The following is a 20,076-nucleotide window of genomic DNA, read 5'->3' on the forward strand; positions in this document are numbered from 1 at the left end:
TGCCGTTCTTCTGGTGTGGTCCTGAGGATCCCCTACAAATTCTGGCCAACATCAGCCTGGATTACCTGAAGCGATGACTCTAGGGGGCAGGGGAGAGAGGACAAGACAGTGCTAGATCTAGGTAAGCCACTTGTTTGCTAACAGAGGTGACTGTGGATTACCAGTTGTGTCTACACTAGGGATGTGCACTTAAATGGTGTACTCCTTCCCGAGCACCTGTCCACATCCCTTCCATCCACAAGAACTAAAACAAGTCACTGCTACTCCCAGGAATCCTTCCCTGACCCCTTAGTTACTGCTTATGAGGAAACGTGTGGGAAAGCAGAGAGCAGGAATGAATCAGCTCTGACAGCCGTCAGCATGAACCCCGAAAGAGTGGACCCCAATACAATCCTCTCATCTATGAACTACTTCAAATTAAGGTGCTTTTAAGGATGCAGGGTTAACTGGGATATATTCTATGCACTGATAGCAAACGCAATGTTTACAGAATATAATTGCCTTTCCTCGCCAGGGCAAAAAGAATGAGGTCTCCGCAAAGCCAATGTTAAGGTGAATACTTGAATGCAGCCAGAAGCATGAGATGAATCAGACAGAGCAAGTTTACACTGAAGGGAGACAGTGTTGACTCACTACACTCCATAACTGTGCTCCGTAAAATATTATCTTCTTTAAAAAAAAAAAAGGAATTAGTTTGCTAGCAGTGAAATTGTGATAATACTCTCCAATTAAAAACCCAGCAAACATTTTTTTTACCATATGGGTAGGGTGGTTCCCATAACAATTTGACTCAAGAGGAAGTGGAGAAGGAGAAGGGGCCTCAAGAACTGGAGAGATGGGCTTTTGTTGGAAAATCACGTGATGCAAAAGGGCCTGGTGCCTCTCCTGCCCCGCCCCCCGGCCCCACCCCACTGGGCCAAAGTTCAGGGGTCGCTGCCTACAGCATTTGAGGAGAGGTCCCGTCCTTCCTGGTTCTCTGATTGCAAAGATCATAGAGGATACTTCTCTGGATCCAGATAATCTCCTTGAGACTTCAGTGGCTGTTCTTGCTCATATCTCATTACAGCACTAGTGTGTGTGTGTGTGTGTGGTGTGTGTGTGTAGACAGAAGAGGATAAAAGTGGTATTCATCCACATCATTCCACACATGGAAGCGTGTGCTGTCACAAAGGTCAGAGTCACAGTGACCCGCTGCCTGGAATTGACAATGTTCCTCAACCAGGCCTCCATCCCCAAAGTGGGACAGCCTTCAGCAAGGCCAACATACAACCTGTTGCAATCTGTCTCCCCACCTGCCGTATGTCCCTCTTCACCTCTTACCTGACCAATGGCCTGATAGTCTTCTCCCACTTCTTCCTGAGGCTGATGAGAAACCCAACGCTTCCTGCCTGCACAGATCTTGGGCTCCCAGGGCCGCCATCTACATCCACCCCTGAAAAATGCATCTCTCTGTGGGCTTCCTCCAGACCACTGCTCAAGCCAAGTCTTGCTGTCACAACTGTACCCGCATCTCCACCGGGTCTGATGCCATGATACAACAACCAGACCAGCTGTTCCAGGCCTGCTTAAACCTGTATGGGAAACACGGTTCCCTAAGGATCTCCACATCACAGTGACCTGGAGACTCCGTGTCTACACCTTAGGAAACTCAAACAGAAGAGTTCTCTGGCATTTTACATTATACCACTCCTTCCTCTCTTCTCAAGCATCTGAGTTATTTATGCTTAGTGATCAGAAAACATTTTTGGACGTTAATTATTTCCTCCAAATAAGAAAAGGTTGGGGTAAAAAGAAATCAAGGCATTTGCTATTTGACTAGTGTTAGGGACAAACTGAATGATGGGTACAGACAGCTCCCTTCCAAAACACCCCACAGGCTGGACACTGTGAGGTACACTGACAACAAGGAGTGTGAGAGGGAAAGGCACAGACCTTACCGGTTTTCTTCAGTTTGGCCTGAGTCCCTATCTCCACGGGGATTTATGTATTGATGCCACAACCTAAACATGTGTTTCTTAGAATCTGCCTTGGATGGACAGTGGGAGATATGGTTTTTTTTTTTTTTAAATTTTTCCTCCAGGGGAAGGGGGTGAGAGAAGGATGGGAAAGGAGGGTAGATTTATCAGTTTGTTTGACTCCCATAAATAATAATTCATCAAAGGTTAGAAAATGATTCGTTTTCCACGGAGACACTGCAGGCTCCTTGCCCAGCATTCAGATAAACATTTATTTAGGCAGATAGTTTATGAATTATACAGTGCTTTTTAAGATGGGGTGGGGGCGGAAACTATAGCATCCTGAAGTGCTTCTGTTGGTTTCATTAGAATCGAATATGGAATTTCTGTCAAGGAGGAGCCCCTCCAGCCACCTCATGGGCCACACGTGGCCACCCTCAGCTTCCACAGAAGCAGTCAGAAACTCCTGGACTGGTCAAGTAGCAGATTTGAAACGGGATGTTTTAAGAATGTAAAGACATCTATGGGTCCTCAGGAAATGGAGCATGTGTATCCACACCCATGGTTCTCATTTCCAATGTGCACAGGCTACGAAAGCCTCTGAGAACACCTAAAGGTCCTTGGACCCAGATAATGGGTCCTGCTGGTAGTATCCAGAGAGGAGTCCTATGCAATGACTGATTTGGGGGATGTGAGAATGAAGCTGGGCCAGGAAGGAGCAGGTTAGATAGCAAGTCTGCGACCCAGCCAGATACGCCCTGGGATGGAGCCTTTCTGACTCCTGATCCTGTTCCACATAGAAAACAAGAGACTCCAAACCAGCAGGTAGAGGCATAGCTTGTGTGGCATGGAGAGATGTCTGAGACAGCTTCGCCAGAGCTCTCTGACCGAGAATCTGAATACTCAAGGTGCTGCAGGGGTTGTCATGAGACCAGAAACATCCTGGCACGCTCAGTGCTTAATGCAATGCCTGCTGTGATCATTTGTGTAACGTTCGTTGAATTAATTCAATGAAAATAAGCTAATTTCTACTCTGCTTCAGGAGTTAAGGATGCAAAGATGAACAACACACAGTCTGGAGAAGAAGCTGGAAGAAGAAGAAAAACAAAACAGAACCATTGTGATCCATGTGGTTTATAATAAAAGAGATATATTGACTAGAGGACAGGTCAGGAAATGATGGAGGAAATGGTTTCTGCTGGAGATGCCAAAGAAAGTTCCAGTTAGGAAATAAGATTCTACCTGGGTCTTGAAATATAACTAAAAGGTCCACATACTGATTAGGGTCCAAAATGAATTAAAATTGGGAAACGAAAAGGAAGAGGGTTGGGAGAAAGGATGCAATAGGGGAAATAGAACTTGCACCATGTACTTCAACTAGATGGAGTCCAACAGTGGGAACTGATCGTATGGCTCGTTACAAGAACCGAGGATCAAAGGAGAGAATAGTGAGGGGCGCCTGGGTAGCTCATTCGGTTGAGGCTCAGGTCATGATCTCACAGTTGGTGAGATGGAACCCTGCATCAGGCTCAGCACTGATCATGGAGCCTACTTGGGATTCTCTCTTTCCCTCTCTGTCTCTTTCTCTGCACCCCCTTCTCAAAATAAATAAATATTTGTTTTAAAGGGAGGTAATAATGAGAACCAAAGGTTTGGTAACAGCTGACAGCCACCACCACCACAGAGAAAGGAGTTTGTGCTATAAGAACCCAGAAGCTGGAGTGCAACTGGGTTAAGGAAACTCAGAACCTGAGTGAATCCATTCCTCATAAGGGCCTGGAAGGCAGCTTCTAGCACTGCCCCCTCCATGAGATGTAGACACTCATACTCAGAGCCCTCAGCTGCTTGCCCCGGGTGAAGTAGCAGGCAAGATGTGAACAGGGTCTCTCTTTCCCCAGAGACTTTACCCTTAACCATTAATAGCCAAACTGCCTTGCAAAGCTGAGCCCTCAATGAGCATGTTGCTCATTATTCAATTTTCAAAGTGCTTCCACATAGTCCCGTTTTCCAAATTGGGTTTATTTCTAGCAAGCTTTCCAGGGTCTTTGTTCTAATCCCAGAATCTATCTATTGGCAACTACTTGCTTCCAGAAGTATGGAAAAATTGTATCCTTTTTGCAAAAAATTAATAACAATTATTATTTGTGATACCCCGAGTCAGATAATTGAGTGAAAATAGTTTCTATTTCAAGTAATAGATGTTATCTTTACTATGAGAATTATGTTTCTAGCACCAAAAGCAGAGGTCTTATGAGATCTCAGGATTGGTGGTCTTTGGGACACATTTAAGGTTGATGACCCCAGATTGCAAATGTAGGACCTGGTGCTAATCTAAGTTGCTTTCTATTGACAAGAGTTTAGCCATTACTAGCACCCCAAATCCAGATCGTTCCAAGCCCCTTTGGCAAAATAGGTGCCTCTGCTACAGGCAATTTGTGCTCCAAGATTTCATCTTGGTCATTACTGCTTCTGCAGCTGATTTAAATATTTTAATGAATGATGTTATTGTCTGTGTGCCTGGGGGTCTTTTCAGCAGAGGTCGCAATTTGAAGGAGGAAAAAAAATACAGAAAAATAGCTCTAAATAAGTCAGTGACGATGGATGACTCACTTTGGATGTGTAGTGAAAACCCAAGCATGAGACTCCTGTGCTGATGAAGGATGCCCTTCTCCATCTTGCAGATGAGAGTTTTCAGAGGTATAGAGGTGAGTCATTGGAGGAGCCAGGGCCATCTTCCAAGAACATCATCACCAGATTGTACCATCCACCAAAACTAAGGGACCGGATGGAGGTGAATTGCAAAGAGCCCATATGGTGGAGTGACATCATATGCAAAATCATTCTAAGCACCCAGGGTTGTAAGTGGGGGGAGAGAGAGGAGAAAATGAATCACTTAAATAGTCTGGAGAATTCTATTATGCTACCCAAAGAAAATATGGCCCAATGTGAGCATGACTTGGGAAGTGTGACTTCTGGATTCTTATACTAGATAGGTCCCAGTTCCAAATGTGTGAATATCTCACCATGGAGGGTGTGAGTGTTTTAACATGGGTATTTCTCATGCAACATGGATCTAAAACTTGGGTCTGGTCCCACCTCTGATGTTCTACTGAAGCATCATGTTCCATAATAAAGGAAGAATTGGGGGTGAGGGGATGATTCACATGACAACCTCCAAAGGGATTTCAGAAGAGTTTGGCCTTGTGCGATCTTCACTTTCCATGCTGACTTTGGACCCTTCTGGTCTACAATGCCCCTTAATCCATTCGACCATGCATTTAACAGATGTGTATTGAGCACTTTCTTGGTCCTGGACAGAGATCTGAGGAGGCTGGAAATATACTGATGAGCAAACAGAGGAGAGGGAGACAGACAATAAGCAGGAACACAAATCAATGAATAGCCTGACTTCAGATAGTGATAAGAGTTCTAGAGAACAATGAAGCACAATAGGGAGGTAGGGCAGGAGTGGTAATTCAGGATATCAGGGACCCAGGGTCAGTGAGCACTTCTCTGAAGAGGTAATAATTGAGCAGGTGCGGAATGAGGTGAGGGGGCATTGTGCACAGACGTAAGGAGAGAGAATTCCAGAAAAAAAAAAAGTCCTCTAGTGAAAGAGGCCAGGCGTGTTTCAGGAATAGCTCATATCAATCCTCAGTGAGATGTGTGATCCCCAGAAAAACAATGGACTGACAGGTGAAATGCAAGTAACCTCACTGTAGGGACCAAGAGCCAGGAGTCGTGAGGCTTCTGTCCAAGGTGTGGCCGAGTCCAGCAGAAGAGGCAGATGTGTGCATGACAAGGCAGGCATTTCTGGGCAGAACCCAGCGTCGGAGCTGACAAAAGGACAATCCATTGGAGGACAGGCCAGAGAACCACAATCTGTGGTCAGCCAGGGGTCAGGCCACAGTCACAGACAGAGATACCATGACAGACCCGGGGTTGGAGGTCACTTGCGAGGAATTGGTCAGTGCCAGGGGGTGTGCATGTGGACAACACCGTATCTGGGGTTGAAGAATTGATAAAAACGTAAGGATAGGGAGTGATGTCTTTCTCAAGAGCCTCTGAGGAGCCTGGCTTCCTGAGAGTTGATCTTGTTATTTCTAAACCTACATGCAACAGCTGACGACTTTTAGACACACATCAAATTAATTTGTTAAAATAATGCTTGAAAGAAGAATGCTAAGGGTCATTTGGAAAAGGGGAAAGCTAAGTCTATGGAGGCTCCTAGATGAAATGGTTACCAAAGTGGTCTGGGGCTGAGTGCTCAGCTGCCAGGAGCCAACGTCAGGGTTATATTGAGAATCACTATGCGAGAGAACACAGGGAAGTGTTTTGGGAGAGGATTGTCTGGCTCTAAATTTATCCTGGAGGTCCTCATATAAGAGGTCTCTTTCTCAACAGGATCTTTGCAGACCATCTCTAAGTCAGTTTTAGTGGGATGGTATCATATATCTGAGTGCACTTGTCAACTATCACTCCAAAAGATTCCAGGGTGTGGGTGGGGTGCTGGCCAGTTTCTGAGCCCCACCTGTGTCAGAATCCTGCCTCTTTGTCAGCCGCCAATTCTCCCCTAAACAACTCCCATAGCATAGCCAGACAGGGCGGCAGCCTCCACTGCCATGGAGCCCTTGGGCTTGCTGTGGCCAGTGTAGACACGGAGAACCCAGGAGACAACAAAAGAGGTAGCACCCACCGCCTACACCCTTGAAAATTGTCACAGAGATTCTCTGCCTTGGGGATCTCATCTTAAACATTGCAAACCGTGTGAGTCCATCATAATTAAGGTTTTCAAGATTTCTGCTTCAGTGATTTTGCTCAAAAAAACATAATCTCTTGGAGATTAAAATGATGAAACTGGCATTTATGAAGACTGAATGGACTCAATCCCTGGGCCTTAGTGGGGCAGCTTGGGAGGGAGAAGGTGGGGGAGGAAGGACAGCAGAAGGACAGGAAATGCTTTCTACCCTGAGAAAGTTCTGGCAGACAGCCTTCTGCAGCTAACATGAGCTTTGGAAGGTTTACTCTACAGACCTCCACCCCAGCCATCATGCCGCCATATTCCCTTCCGGGCTAATCCAGATCGTGATCCAGTGAAAAGGTTTAGAAATCCCACCTCCAGTTTAGACATCCTGGCTGCCTCAAGAAACTCTTCTCTTCACAATCTCTTACCAGAAATAGGTATGTTTACTTGCAAACGTTCACCTTGCATCAAGGTAAGACCAGCATCATCAGGATGAATATGTTCTTACTGGAACTAATGGGGGTTGTGTTAAAAAAAATCACATGCTTAAAAATCCATAATTATTAGATGGAGGGGATACTCAGACAAACTCAAGTCAATTTATAAAACATTGGTCAAGTACGTTCTATGTAATAAACTCCATGCAAGACAGCACACCAAGTTCTAGCAACAATAACCAACAACTTCTGTGAAGCTAGTGTTTAACAAGATTTTCACAACCATTGTCTCATTGGCTTTCACCAGAAGCCTGTAAGATTCTAATTATTAATGTCATTTGAGGCTCAGAGACATCAAGTAACTTTCTCAGGGTCACACTGTTATCAAAGCAGTAAGAAATTGAGCTTGAAGCTGTTTTCAGGTGTTGAACTGTGGGTTCCTTCCTCTACATTGGGCTGCCAGTGTGGATAGAGAGTTAAAAGATTCATACCTTGTTTAAATATGATGAAAATATTTTTTATTAATTCAGACCAGTTTGTATTGGTCTCAGCTCATTTTCCACCAGGATTGTAGTTCTTAAAATTGGCAAAGAAAATTATCAGTGCACATTGCCGAGATCACATACACACACATGCACACGCATCACAGACCTGTGTTAAACACTTTACAGAGACCAGCTATTTAACCTTCACACAATCCTATGATTGTAACCTGTACACTGTCCTTACTTTGCAGAGGCTTGAAGAAATGAACAACTTGTCCAGTCGCACACACTGTGAGGATCCACAAACATGAACCTTGGTTCTTCTGTCTCCAGAGGCAGAGACATTCATTCATATGACACTATTTGTATCTGTATTAATTTCCTGTAGCTTCCATAACAAAGTACCTCAAACTGGGGGGCTTTAAACAACAGATGTGTATTCTTACAGTTCACATGTGACCAGAAGTCCCAAATCAAGGTGTCCTTAGAGTCATGCTCCCTTTGAAGGTTACAGGAGAAGAATTCTTTGCCTCTCCCAACTTCTGGTGGCCCCCTGTATCCTTGGTCTGTGTCACCAGACCTTTAATCTCTGCCTCTTTTCTCACATGATCATCTCTCCTCTGGGTGTGTCTGTGTCCCAAACTCCTCTTCTTAGAGGGACACCCCTGAGACTGGATTGGAAACCACCCTAAGTCAGTATAAACTCATCTTAACTTGGTTGCACCTGCAAAGACCCTAATTCCAAATAAGATCATTCTCACAGATGCCAGTGATTAGGACTCTGATAAATCTTTTTAGGGGACCCAATTCAACCCATACACTTCCCATTGTCTTCTCTCTAACCCTCTGCCAGATTCCCTCAGCATCATTCCAAATAAACGCTGTCTTTCAGCTGAGAATTATGAAGTGTTCAAAGCTGATAGAAGGGGAATTTGATCCACAGAGAAAGATCCCAGAGTGTCAGGGCTCCATTCTGAACCTGCTTCCCTTCCCTTAATCCACTAATTTTCACAATTTTTTTTCCCAGAACTTAATGAGTTTTATCTTCCAAACTACAACATATTGATTAAAAATGGAATTAAGCATGACTCAATCTTTGCTAGAGCTGACTTCTAAAGCTTCCATCTTAAAAAAAAAAAACATATCAAGGAAATATTTATTTTGTAAGCTGACCAAAAAAAAAAAAAGAAAGAAAGAAAGAAAGAAAAGAATGAAAAATCTTACATTTACTCAGCGCGCATAACTTCCGTGGTCCTAAAGATGATTAAGTATTGCATCCAGTATTTTTTGGGATTAACAGAGCTGTCTTCCGTTCTAAATGTTGCTGTTTTTCTTGTCTAAGATTATACTAGTTAGAGTCATCGTACGGAAAGCCAGTATCCTTGTACAAACGTTGAGAAAAGCATTCACTTTATCCCCTTCATGGCTATTTAAGTATCTTGCACTGATAAGTTTGCATGAAATCTCAAAGTGTGCACAACCCAAATGATATTAATATTCAGAGGTAAGTCAGCATCAAGTTACTCAAAATCTACGCTGCCCAGGCAGAAGCCTGTATTTCTAAAATAAATTACTTGTAAAGCGCAATGTCTCGATGAAATATTCAAGTTTAAACCCATTTGTATTCTCAATTTTAAATACAGACACAAACTTCTGCTGCAGCTTCCCTGGCCATATCTGAAAGTGAGCAGGTGCATTGAATCAATCAGCTGGAGTCGGCAGAGGGAAAAATAATCCCCCATCCAAAGTAAACTGCAGAAATCCATAAATAAAAAACAGAGCTACAGAAAATCTCAGCTACACAGGAAAAGTCTGTACATGTGCATTTAAAGACTTAACTTCTTTTTCCCCTTAGCTTGGAGATTTAAGAGTCCTGTTTTAATAGGCAAATATGTATGAACTTGATGTCCACCAAAAACCTGTCTACAGTTTGCACCCAAACGTCTGTAGTTTTTAACCAGAGTCACACTTGGGAGCAGAAAATTGTTTACAGAGGAATGAGAGAGGAATTAAAAAATCTTGTGGAATCAGAATTAACTGTGCATGTGAGCAGAAGGAAGAGAAAGCCCATTTCTGTAAGTTCCTGGCCTCCTCTCCTGGGAAGCCACCCATCTCCCTACTTCTTGGATGTGCATGGACCCAACGAAGGAGGGGAAACCCACACAGCAAGCCACTCCCAGTGTGGGAGTCCCACTGAGTGGAGTCACCTGGTGGCTTACTTCCCAACTCAGGGAGTGGACAATGGGAGCATCTTACCCGAGACCTCCAGGTACCAGAGCTCCATCAAGCCATTTCCAGGTCATTTTCCTTCTCGAAGATTCCCACCCCTTCAAATCTGAATGACTCAGCTTGTCAGGAATCTCGCTCTCTTTGGCACATAAACCTTCCCACACATAAGTAAGGCACTGCTGCTGTGCCCTTAGAATCTCCCAGGCCAACCTTGCCACTTTTACAGAGTGAGGCTGGCTCATCACTCAGTACTTGAGACTCCAGGTTTCACCTTAAAACGGGCCTTATAAGCCTTCCTCTGATTACAACAAAATGGCGTGCAAATATAAACAATTTTTATGAAGTTCTGTAAATAGGATCAATATCATGCAGACAAAGCAAGTTATGAGACCCTTTGCTTCACATTTTCTCCTGATCTGCTAATCCACACTAACAGTAATGGTGGGCCTATGTTGCCTGGCTATTTTTTTCTAATTTTTGAGATGTTCTTCCTTTGATTTTTGTCTTCCCCATTTCCTGTTTACTTCCTTCTCATCCTCTTGCTTTTATTTTGGGTTCATTGGTCTCATAATTTCCAGCTCAAGTCTAGAAACACCAGTTCTATTCACTGACATTCTGAACCATGAGGTAGTTTAGGTAGAAGGAACCAGCCCAAGGGAACAGCCCAGACTAGGGAGGCCATTAAAGTTCTAGACTGGAATGGAAGGGAAGATGAGGGCGTGGCCAAGAACTTAACAAGGGACCTCAATCTCCCCTACTCCTCAAGCCCCTCACCCTCCACACATGCAAAAACCAAGTCAAAAGGCCATCTTTCTGGACAGCATTTGTTGTGGATGCTATCAGAGTCAAGGGCATGACTGCCAATCCCACCACCCCTAGCCAATCCTGTTCTCCAACCCTTTCTGAGAAAATTTCCCCTTGTTAGCTCCATTTGCAATTATCAGGAGAGAGACTTCTGAAGGAAAACTCAAGACTGGGAGAGAGGGCTACAGCAATGAAGTTTAGCTCACAAGGCAGACATAGCATGTGATGATTCCATCTCAGGGATCTGATCTGATTTTATTTCACACACACACACACACACACACACACACACACACACACACTCCTCATTCTAGATTGGAGCATGAGTGAGTGCGGAGGTCATAACTGTTTTGTATGTATGTCTGTGTGTCCATGTCTATATGTCAGAGAGAGATAGGTGAGAGACCACATAGTTTATTTTGGACCTGGTACCATGGAATGGCCATGGCTATTTTTAACATCTCAGACTCCCTAGCACCTTGATAAACTTTATGTGCTAGATGGATAGTGAAAAAATGAATGATTTGCCCCCAATATGCCCATCTTGGATGAGATACTTCTTCTGAGTCCCCAGAGCATCTTCCTACTTCTACCCTACAGGCTGCTAAACTTGTCTTTCAACTTCTTCTGACTCCCATCTAGACTGTGAGTGCCTCAAGGACAGGGACTATATCTTGGTTTCTCTGTCCTCAGCCTCCTGCCCAGAAACCGGCAAAAACAGAAGCTCATAATGGCTATTGAATAATGAGCATGAATGTGTACGAGGCCCCAACTACACTTGTTTGCTATATAAGGCCGTCAAATCCCTCTTCTTTCAATGTCTTTAAAACGATTCTTGGTTGAGAGGACTTTCGTTCTAGCTGGTCAGACACTCTGGAGCAGGGGGTTCCTCCAGACTGTCCCCCCTGCATCCGTATTCCAGAGATGGTCCCCATCAGTCCCAGCCTGACCACCTATGACCAACCCAGCAGGATGAAAACAGTAGCATACCTCCAAGGGCTCCTGTGAGGGATGAGTTGAGCCACATCCCTGCTGCTGCCCTTGGCGGGGGATTTTTTTTTTATCTCCAAATATAATGTGATAAGATGTGATAATAAACACACCACACAGAGAAACAGATCACTCCTTCCAACTGCTGTCTTGTTTGCACTGGCTGCTTTAAAGGCAAGAAACAGATGTGACCCTTTTCAACCAAACCATATTTTTAAAGCTAAATGAGTATTTGTTTAAATGTTAAATGATTCTACTGGATGGGGAATATTACTTTTTTTTTCCCTCAAAGGAGTCAGCAGTGGTTGCTTAATATTTTTCAGGTACATTTAAAATAATGAGAAGAAAGGGGCTCCTGGGTGGCTCAGTAGGTTAAGCACCTGACTCTTGGTTTCAGCTCAAGTCATGACCTCATGGTTCATGAGTCCAAGCCCCACATTGGGCTCTGCACTGACAACACAGAGCCTTCTTGGGATTCTTTCTCTCTCCCTTTCTTTCTGCTCCTCCCTCACTCATTAATTCTCTCTCTAAATAAATAAATAAATAAATAAATAAATAAATAAATAACTTTAAAAGAAAATGAACTAAAGATAGGAAGGAAGGCAGGAAAGAGGGAAGGAAGGAAGAAGAGAAGGAAGGAAGGAGGGAGGGAGGAAAGAGGGAGGGAGAGGGAGGGAAGGAAGGAAGGAAATAAGGGAAAGGAAAGGAAGAGAGGGAAAGGAGGAAGGAAGGAAAAGGAAAGGAAGGAAGGAAGAAAAGGAAAGGAGGAAGGAAGGAAGGAAGGAAGGAAGGAAGGAAGGAAGGAAAGAAGGGAAGGAAGAAGGAAGGAAGAAAGGAGGGAGGGAGGGAGGGAGGAAATAATAAAAACCAGAGGGAACAGGAAAAGCTAGTTGTTTTCAAGAGAAGTCCTAAAGAAGGGCTCTTAGTCCCAGTCCCTTTCCAGGATGGAACTGAACTATTTTGCCTCAAGTTTTATGAGCATTAAAATAAAAAAAAAAAAATCAGGCGAGTTCTGACTTCCTTTTTTTCTGAAGCCCTTCAAGTGTGTCTTAGGCCAAGTATACAGGTTAATAGGTCATAACAATTTTTGCAAATACAGTCCAATTAGTACCAAATGGAGGGGAAAATGAATCCAAAGTACGAAAGGAAGGGGAAACAAACAACGCTCTTGCCACACTCCAATGTTAGCACTATTTATTTAACCATGATACTCCCACTTAAAGAAGCCCCAATTTTTAAAGAATTTTTAATGAGCAACGACCCAATTTCTTCTGGCAAATTTCATCGTAAAATAGTCCTGTCTCCTTTAGCCTTAGCCGACTTAACCCAAAATTCTGCAAGCTCTCCCATTCATTGTCCCCAGTCTTAAAGGGAACAAAGAAAACATCCAGACTTAATTTTGACAAAGAAGCAGGCTCATGTTATCATGATCGGGTTATCACGATCACCCAAAGTCAAGGCCATCTGGCTCAGGTCTTTGCCACTGTAGCAGCATCCACTCCTATCAAAAGTTTTTGTTTATTGGTTGGTTTTTAATATTTTTTAATTAATATTTTTTTAGGAAGAGAGAGCACAAGCGGGAGAGGGGCAGAGAGAGAGGAAGAGAGAGAATATTAAGCAGGTTTCATGCTCAGTGCTGAGCCTGACATGGGGCTCAATCCCATGACCCTGGTATCCTGACCTGAGCCGATATCAAGAGCCACTTAACCGACTGAGCCACCTAGGTGCCCCTGTTTGTTTTAAGCCAAGCTTCCCATTCTTAAATCCTGTCAGTTTGATACCACGAAAACACTGTAGGGCTCAGGGTCCACAGTGCTGTTTCCTACTCAAAATGGGATATGCAATTCAGCCTGGAGATCAAAACAATTCCCTGGGGTCGGATGGAGTCTTCTTAAGCTCTGACACCCCCTCCTTCCATCAAATGTAACCCACAGTTTTCACCAGCCAACCTGCCACTTCTGTTGAATATAGGCACCAAACTCAAGGTTGCCATTTTCACATTGAGTCTAGATAAATCTATCAGAACACAGCCCAGGGGACTTTGACTAGAGACTTTACCAACACAGCAAAAGGACTGCCTTTAAATAAGTGCACTCAGTCCAGAATGCCTTCTCCGTACATGTCACCAATGTCAACCTAACTGAGAAAAGGACCCCAGACCCCAAGGAAGTTCTTCCAGCTCATCTTCCTGAAGCTCCTCCATCACTGGGGCTCTGCTATTATGCAATCAAAATTTCTTTATGTGGTGCAAACCCTGCTTTGTCTCTTCTCACTGCTGTAGACTTTCTTGTTCCATGCCATCTATGCTGACAGGCGCTCATCCCTGGATCCAAGTCTCAGTCTGTTCTTCAAGACGTCTGGGAATTGTTGGAGCCCACCAATGTTGGAATGCCCTTGCAGCTCTCTGTCTTCCATAATTGTTTTCTCCGGAGGCTTCTCTCTCCTTCTCAGCCTACAGAAGTCTATTTGATGGCTGATCGACCGGTGCCTGTCACATCAGTACCCTTTGCCCTTGTCCTTCACCCCAGCTTGCTTCTATAGAGGCAGGGATACCATAGATGTTTGCTGGGCAGAAAGACTACTGGGGTACAAGCCCGACAACAACAGGACATCACATCCCCTCATACCCCACATTCCTGACCACACAGAACACAACCTGGATGGCCTAACACCTGCTACCTAAGAAACTTAACAATCCCCCCCACCTGCCTGCTTAGAGAATGACCTCAGTGCCCTGTTCCATACAGGCTTTGTATTCCAAAACAGAGACCAGGGTCTAGCAGAACTCTTTGTCCTGTATTCCCCTGTAAACGTTATGGCAGACTTTCACCTGGAAGGGTAGACAAAGAAGACCAGAGATACCCTAGAGCCACAGTAAAGCTGAGGCTATACACATCCTTGCTCCCTGAAGGCCCACAGCCCCCGTGTGAAAGCAATGAACCCATGACCTCCAACTGTGGCCAGACCTGGCGCCTCATTCATTAATCCACTCCCTGGACTGAGGTACAAAACACTTCACAAACGTTAGCATCCATGATGGGAATGAATCTCCCATCCTTCCCATTTGGGAGTCCTTCCCTAGTCCAACCCATGCCAAGATAACCACCCTATGTTCATGCTTCCATCCCCACACTCCACCAAGCTTTATACACACACCCTATATATACACAACCTATCCTGTTGATTTCCCACACAAGCATGTGAATTTCATGTGGTCCCCTCTCTCCTTCCTTTTCTCCCCACTTTCTTTCTTTCCTTCAGTTATTCAATAAATGAAAATAGACTGTTCTGCTACCACATGCTAGGCACTCTTTGGGACATTGGAATAAAGTAGAGAAGAAAGCAGATGGGCTCTGCCCTCATGAAACTAATATTTAGCAGACGGGAGACCAGAGTATGGTAAAAAGAGATTGAACTACAGACTCATAAAAATATAAATACAAATGTAATTCCTAATTCCACGATTTAAGAAAACAACATTGGGCAGATTACATAACATCCTTCTTTCTCGGGTTCTTTTCTTTTTTTAATTTTATTTTAGTTAGTTATTGGTTTCAGGAGTGGAATTCAGTGATTCATCACTTACATACAACACCCAGTGTTTATCACAACAAATGCCCTCCTTAGTACTCATCACCCATTTAGCCCACGCACCTCGCTCCATCAACCCTCAGTTTGTTCTCTATCTTTAAGAGTGTCTAATGGTCTCTCCTTTTCTCCCCCGCCCCATTCCCATATGTTCATCTGTCTTGTTTCTTAAATTCCACATATGAGTGAAATCATATGGTATTTATCTTTATCTGATTGACTTATTTCACTTAGGATAATACATTCTAGTTCCATCCATGTTACTGAAAATGGCAAGATTTCATTCTTTTTGATGTCTGAGTAATATTCCACTGTGTATATATACCACATCTTCTTTATTCATTCATCAGTCGATGGACATTTGGCTCTCTCCGTAATTTGGCCATTGTTGATAATGCTACCATAAACATTGGGGTGCACTTACCCCTTCAAATCTGTATTTTTGTATCCTTTGGGTAAATACCTAGTAGTGCAATTGCTGGGTCATAGGGTAGTTCTATTTTTAGTTTTTTGATGAATCTCCATACTGTTTTCCAAAGTGGCTGCACCAGGTTGCATTCCCACCAATGGTCCAAAGGGTTCCTCTTTCTCTGCACCTTTGCCAACATCTGTGGTTGCCTGAGTTGTTAATTTTAGCGATTCTGACAGGCATGAGATGGTATCTCATCATTGTTTTGATTTATATTTCCGATGATGAGTGATGTTGAGCATCTTTTCATCTATCTATTAGCTATGTGGATGTCTTCTTTGGAAAAATGTCTATTCATGTTTTCTGCCCATTTCTTAACTGGGTTATTTGTTTTTTGGATGTTGCATTTGATAAGTCCTTTATAGACTTTGGATACTAACCTTTTATCAGATATGTCTTTTGCAAATACCTTCTCCTATTCTGTAGGCTGCTTTTTAGTTTTGTTGAGTCCCAAGTTCTTGGTAAACTAAAAATAATTGTGTGTACTCTATAGTGTTATGAGGATTATGTTGAATAATGCTTGTAAAGCACCTGGCACATATCAGGTGATCATTAAATGTAACTATTTTCAACATTATGCCCATTGTATTTTGAAAGTAATAAGCATACTTTCCTAATATGTGCCTATGAATATATAAGTCATAAATTACACATGTAAATATTAACAAATATATATTGTTTTAAATAAGTTTAATTTCCTCTTATATTATTAGATAAGATAAATATATATATAAATATAAATTCTAATGTTTGCCCATACCACAATAAATAATTTTGTATACCCTTTGAGTGAACACCCCACTTTGAAGATCATCAGCCAAAAGTATTTGAGATTACTTACAAGTGTAATTTCACAGGAAAAAACTACCTTCCAAAAGTCCATGCTTACCATAACTCCCTTAGGAGTATCTTGTTGATAAGAGTATTGTTCAAATTCACAGAGAAGAAACTGAAATGGAATGGCCAACAAACATTTGAAAAGAAACTCGATCTCATTAGAAATCAGGGGAAATGCAAATTAAAATGATAAGATACTCTCAATCATCACATTGGCAAATACAAAAAACGCTGAAATACCAAGTGTCTGCACGGGTGCACAAAATGGGCGTTCCCATTTATTGCTAGTGGGTGTGGCAAATAAATGGTTACATCTTCTGTCAGGACCTTTGTCGATTTTGACTGAAGCTGAAATTGTCAACATTGTGTGCCCTAGAAATCATGCTGTTAGGAGAAGGGCTTATTCAATTGACAATCTCATGATGTGTATATATGTATATATGTACATAGTAATATATGTATTATTTATAATAAGTATAACATACAAATAATGAGTAATGCACAATGTAATTAATATATTATACGTTTTAGATTCTGTGTCTATTATATGTTATACTTACCACGTTAGAGTGTGTACAATAAATAGATGCAAGGGTTGCCAAGGAAATCAATTATATTGAAATATATTTTTCAATTATATTGAAAACGTCCATAAATGTTTAAAAAAAACTTTTTTGAATTTTAATCTATGTGCCCTTTTTTACCTCATCAACATAAAACCCTCATAATATCCTTGTAAGTCCTATAATTTTGAAGCTGATGTGCGTCAGCAATATTTGGGCCACCTCCAACAACTTAATGTGACCTGAAGCTGTGCTTCCCATTGGTGTCAAAGTCTCAGCACTGCTAAAGCTACTAGACTGTGGTCTACATTCACCATTGAAGGAAAAGCGAAAGGTCAATAAAAATAAAGATGAACTTTTTTTCTCTTTCAAGTCCCAAACACCTTAATTCTATAACCTGCCCCGTAGAAAGTCCTCCCACACATTCACAAGAAGACATAGTCAAAGATGTGCATTCCAGCACAGTTGGTAACAACTAAAAATGAAAAAGAGCAGAAAAGTGGATAAAAGGACATGCAGTAGACCCATAAAATGGGATGTTACAAAGAAAGTAAGAGAGATTAAATATATGCAGAGCTCTCGAATGTATTATTGGTATATAAAGCAAGGTGCAAGACAGACAAAGGCACAGTGTTCTTCCATTTGTATATACATTAAAATATGGCACAAAACAATGTTGTTTACTGTTTACTGTAAAAAATATTGTTGTCATGGATTTGCATGAAATAACATGGTAAAGCATGGGCTAAAATAACTCACACAAAATGCCTGCTAATTATTCCTTTGGGGGAAAGGGAGAAAAATGGAGCAAGGTAGAATAAAAACATGACCTTAACTTGTATACTTGCATGCATTTCAGAGATAGTTGGATGGATGGATGGATGGATGGATGGATGGATACACAGAGATGATGATGATGACAATAGATGGATGGATGGATAGATAGATAGATAGATAGATAGATAGATAGATATGGTGATGATGATAGATAGATAATAGATAGATAGCTGATAGATTGAAAAATAGATGATAGATGAGGGATGAATGGATAGATAGATATGATGATGATAGATATAGATAGATAGATAGACGGATGGATAGATAGATAGATGATAGATTGAAAGATAGATGATAGATGGAGGGATGCATGGATAGATAGATATGATGATGATGATATAGATAGATAGGTAGATAGATAGATATACAGATGGATAGATAGATAGATCGATAGATAATAGATGATAGATTGAAAGATGATAGATGGAGGGATGGATAGATAGATAGATAGATATGATGATGATGATAGATATAGATAGATACATAGATTGATAGAGATGATGATGATGATAGATAGATAATAGAAAGAAAGAAAGAAAGAAAGAAAGAAAGAAAGAAAGAAAAGAAAGAAAGATGATAGATAGAGAAATAGAAAAATACAGGAGAGAGAAAGAGAGAGAGAGAGATGGAATACAAAGATAAAATCAGAGATGTGGGTTTTTTAACCATTTTACCATTTGCCATTTTAGCAAAAATTTTACCATTTCCAAAATGTGAACTATCTATATGTGTGTGTGTTCCTGTGTGTGTGTGTGTGTATGTAGATGTATGCGTGTATGTCTGTTCATCGAGAGTGCCAAGAAGAGCCTCCCCTTTGGCAATAATTTCTCAATTTTAAGACTGTGCTTACACAATAACCTAGAGCTTTTTTAAATTCCAGAATCAATCATAAAGGAAGAAAAGAAAATAAATGTGCAAAGTTGATTGGCTTGCCATTCTGTTTCTCAATAATCCTGAAATAATTTTCAGAAGAATATTAGAAACCAGAATTATTGGCAACAACATTTCATCAGGTTTAATTTTATAACCCTATGGTAAGTTAGTTGCACCTTTAATAAAAATTGTTGCTACATGGCAGGGTGTGAAGATTCAAGTTAGGAAGAAAATAAAAGACCTTCCTCAATGACTGTGCATCAGAAATGGCAGGTTCGGGTTTTATTAAGAATTTATTTGTAATTTTGTAAATGGCATCAACCTTGAGAGACGGCATGGTGAATCCCCTGGTCTATCACTGCCACAGTGCAAGGCAGTGCCTCCCTTTGAATTATTCTCATTACTTTGCTTCAAAGCAGAATTTGGTGCCTGCTGTCGCAAAGGTTGATCACAAATGTCGCAGAAACCACACAAGGTAATGCAGGTGAGGGATAAATCTTTGGAATGAAACAACATGGGGAGATTAAGTAAAAGCTATTTCCAGTCCTGAAAACAAAATCAATCTGAATAACTGGCTCTGGGTGCAGCATTACACACGGTACCCATGCTGCTGGTGTAAGACGTTCCAGTGGGCTTATAAATTGTGGCGGGCGCTAGCTGTGTCCATCTTTTGCAATGCACAGGTTCACAGAACCCCAGTGTCAAAGGACATGTTAAATTTCACATGATCCTTTGCAGCCTCTAACACTTGAATTAAGTCCGTGACGTTGACGATGATTGATGATGATGATGATACTAATTAAAACTGCTATGTGCCAGGCACTGTCGAAGTACCTTCTACTCCTTCAATGACTTGGCCAAGAGGCCATTTAGTCTCTACTTGCATCCTTCCATGACAGGGAGTTGATCATCTCCATTTCCTCGTTGGAGAGCTGTGGTTGGACAGCTTCATCTCAGACTGCAAATGGCTTCCTTTGATTTCCACCCACTGGCCCTAGTTCTGTCCCTAAAAACGGAAGCTCTCTTTGCATATTTGAAGGCAGGTTTCATGTGTTCTCCAAGACCTCCCTCCGCACTAACTATCCTCAGTGAAGATACTGGTGTTTGTACTGACTTCCCTATAGGTCCTATCCCTATCTCCTGAGTCCCCAGTGCACTGCAGTTGGCCACACCTCTTAAAGTACTCACGCCAAAAGCAACAACCTTGATGTGCTCTGGCCAACAGCACAATCACTGTACCTGAATCCATGCAGCCTGACCTCAGT

Source organism: Acinonyx jubatus, chromosome B3 (assembly GCF_027475565.1).
Source record: "Acinonyx jubatus isolate Ajub_Pintada_27869175 chromosome B3, VMU_Ajub_asm_v1.0, whole genome shotgun sequence".
In the NCBI taxonomy this organism is placed as follows: Eukaryota; Metazoa; Chordata; class Mammalia; order Carnivora; family Felidae; genus Acinonyx; species Acinonyx jubatus.